We start from the raw sequence: 3,984 nt of genomic DNA on the forward strand, positions 1-3,984 counted from the left end.
TGACCCGCTTATCAGCGGGCATTAAATGAAATAAAATATACACAGCACCCTGAAGGGGGGGTTCATAGCACATAAAAGACATTCTTACAATGGATTTTTATTATTATCTGCTTCAGGATTTGAGCTGGCCAGCAGATCCCTGCAACTCTGAAGCCATCTGCTGCTCCCTACAGAGGGCGGGTCCCACCAGAGTCTCTTCCCACCCCCATCCCTGGCTCCTTTGAAGTCCCCTGAGGCCCAGGCCATGATAAATGTCCCAGCCCTATAGGTTATGACGCGCTGCCAGATTTGACGTTAACCATCACGCCCTGGTCGAGTGTTTGAAGAAAGTGGCTAAATGCTTCGGCCTGATGGGGAGATAGCAGCCAGGGAACCTGGCTTTGAAAGGCCCCCAGCCTGCCGGCCGCCCTGGCGAAAGGCAGCGGCAAGGAGGAGGCCGGCTCCTCTCAGCTGTTTAGTCTACCAATCACAGTGGTGACACCGAGTCTGCCCTGGCACCCGGGCTGGCCGCCTGCAGCCACCAAGGGGCCCCTGAGCTTTCCCTCCCTTTCTGGGGTGTGCCTATGGTTTCACACCTTTGCCAACAGCAGGGAAAAGAGAGTAGAAGAGGAACAGCCTTGGATAGGCATCCAGACTGAAGCCAAGTCTCCCTGTCCTTCCGGGAAGAGATTGTCCACGGCAGAAGGGAGAGCATGAGGGGGTCCACATCACAGACTGTACCCTGGCCCCCCTAAATCTGCCTTTTCTCTAGGTGAGCCTTAGGGAAAGAAAGATCTTTCATGCCCTGAACCTCAGTTTCCCCAAGTTTATAACAGGTGTGATTACCAGTACTGCCCTCCCACGGCTAGGTGAAGATGTGGTCAAATGTCCTGTGTATATCCTGACCAACCCCATGACCTGCCAGGGAGAATATGACTTCCACATCAGCCTGGACATACTGGAAGCCCTGTCCCCAAACAATGACAGCTTCTGTCACCAGCTCTTTCCCATTAGTGGATTCGTCCAAAAAACTAGATTCGTCCAAACAACTTGCATTGAAAGCTGAGGAGCAACAAGAGGAAAACCCTAGGCAGGCAAACTCTCCATAACGCTGGCTCATCGCAGCTGGCCTGCATTTGGGCCTCATTTTTTTTAATTTATTTATTTATTATATGTAAGTGCACTGTAGCTGTCTTCAGACACTCCAGAAGAGGGAGTCAGATCTTGTTATGGTTGTTTGTGAGCCCCCATGTGGTTGCTGGGAGTTGAACTCAGGACCTCTGAAGAGCAGTCAGTGCTCTTAACTGCTGAGCCATCTCTCCAGCCCTCAGGCTGACCTTGAATTCCTGATCCTTCTATATCCACTAGAGTGTTGGGGTTACAGGTGTACCTGTGGTGCTGGGAATCAAACTCAATCAAGGCTTTGTGCATGCTAGGCCAACACTACTGCTGAGCTGAGCTCCCAGCAGCTCCCTAGAACTTCAAAATCTTTTCTTTCCATCTTTCTTGTTCTTTTTCCTTTCTTTTTCTTTCTTTCTTTTTTTTTTTTTTGGTTTTTAAGACAGTGTAAAAAAAAAAAAGACAGTGTGTGTGTGTGTGTGTGTGTGTGTGTGTAGGCCTGACTATCCCTCAATCTGTAGACTAGGGTGGCCTGGAACCCAGAGATCCACCTGTCTCTACCTCCTGAGTGCTGCGATTAAAGGCACGCACCAGCACCAACTAGCACCAAAACTTAAAAGTTTTCTATGAAAAAGAGAACTGTGCATTTTTCCAAAACAAACAAACAAACAAACAAAAAAAAACAAACAAAAAACAGTCATTGTTAGGCCCCCAGATGGTCTCAATGTCTGTCCTGCTTGGGGATTTGTGTTAAATACATCTTAGCATGACATGGTAAGACTGCCTGCTGCAGACAGCCTGGGCACACACCCAAAGTGCAGTACCAGCCAAGCGTAGTGGCTCCTGCCAGTAAAATCTCAGCACTTGGGAGGGGAAGGCAGAAAAATCAGAAGTTTGAGGCCAATCTGGGCTGCTAGAGATCCTATCACAAAAACTAAACCAACAGAAAATACACAGGAGCCGTGCATGGTACACACCTTTAATTCCAGCACCTGGGAGGCAGAGGCAGGTGGTAAACCTTTGAGTTCCAGGCCTGCTAGAGCTATATAGTGAAACTCTGTGGAAATGATGGAAGGAAGAGAAGGAAGAAAGGAGGGTTAATAGTATCTGTGGGGGTAGCTTGAGGTAGTGTGCATTTTAGCCAGGCCACCCTAATGTTCCCCAACCTGGAGACCCTCTGTACTGAAGTAGCCTCCTAGGCCAGTAGTCCATGTAGGAGGCCCAGGGGAGGAGGTAGGTTGAAACACTCCTCTCTGCCCCACTCACGGGCCCACTCACTCAAGGAAGGGTATAGCTGGTGCTTCAACAGTGCCACTATGTGAAACGAAGACAGAAAATCAGCTGACAGTGTCTCTGTAAGCCTGGAAAGGTATGGCCCATGTTCAAAGTCCAGGTGGCCAAAGACCATTTGGCAGAACCAGACCCTGGCTGGAATACCCCAACATTCCTTGCTAAAAGGGAGACAAGGAGACTTCACTCTTACCCGCTAGAGGCCAGACTCAGGCAGGACCCACATCTGTTCCCAAGCCCTAGGCCTTGTCCCATGCTTCCCAGAGCCTGCCATGCTGTAACTATGGGTACCAAATCCCTCCCACTTGCTTCCCCAGGTCCTCAAACATACTTTGTGCTAGGAAGAAGGGAGCCCTCAGACCCCCAGATCCCAGCCGTGACTATGTTCTGAGGAACCTAGAGAATGCTTCTGAAGTGGGGGTCCCAGATCTGCATTTTAACAGCTTCTGGGAAAATTCTATACTCACCAGATCCTGAGGCCCTACAATGTCACATACAGATGGTATCCTGACACCAGGACACTGACCTTGCAGTGAGTCTACCCCACAAGAGGCCCTTCCTCCTCGATGATTCACCCTTGCTGCCAACGTCCAATGGCTCCCATGGCTCCCCCTGCTCCTGGCCTAACCTGTCACCTGAACCAAGTATGTAGAAAAACTGAGTGGGTGAGGAACTTGAGGCAGGAATAAATACCTCTATTCAATACAGCATTAAAACCTCGGCTGTCTTTGTGGGAGCCTCGACTGCCCTGGGGTTTCTCTCAGGTAGAAGATCAAGGTCAACGCTTAGCAGACAGGTGATAAAGCCTTAGCCCCTGGCCTGACCAGAGCTCCTTCTGGAACCCTGCTCCTCCCCCAACCCCTTCTTTCTTAAATATGCATCCATAAAATCTACACCTCAAGAGGAAGTGTAAAATGCCAAGCTGCCACATAGGAAACCACTGCCACCTCACAAGGGCGTGGGCCCCCAAGGATGCCCTCAGCTCTAAAGCTTGAATTCTTTCACGTTCCCACTCTCCCCTCCCCCGACCCTCTGCTTGTGGGGAGCTGCTTATCAGCCAGGAGTGGCCCCTTGCTAATCGCCTGGGCTCCAGGCCCGGGATTAACCTTGCAGACCTGGGGCCGGGGTCAGCAGCCCTGGCTACCAGTCAAGCCCCTGGTCTTAGCTTTGGGGGGGGGGCAGGATGAGAGCTCAGCTACAGACGGGAGCCAAAAGGGAGCCTCTCAGTCTCCACTTAGAGCCCTTCAGGGGCTTCCCCTCTTCAGGGAATAGAATCCAGACCCTGCCTGCCCCAGGCCTCTCTGACAGGTCCTGCCACTGGGCTGACCCTCCCCCTCCCTCTTAACTTCCTCCCCTCCATTCTTGTTTTCTGACTGGGTCCCCGTTCCTCCTAAATCTAAACCCTTCTTTCCTGGCCTTCTAAGATGTCCTTTGCTGAATCTTATTTAGCTTTACACCCCCTCCAGCTCTCTCTGTCATGGTCACCCTGTTTCTCCAATTAGCTTTCCTCCTCCCCCCTCCCTCTCCCTCTCCTCCTCCCTCTTCTTCTTCTTCTTCTTCTTCTTCTTCTTCTTCTTCTTCTTCTTCTTCTTCTTC

The sequence above is a fragment of the Mastomys coucha genome, unplaced genomic scaffold (assembly GCF_008632895.1).
Source record: "Mastomys coucha isolate ucsf_1 unplaced genomic scaffold, UCSF_Mcou_1 pScaffold5, whole genome shotgun sequence".
In the NCBI taxonomy this organism is placed as follows: domain Eukaryota; kingdom Metazoa; phylum Chordata; class Mammalia; order Rodentia; family Muridae; genus Mastomys; species Mastomys coucha.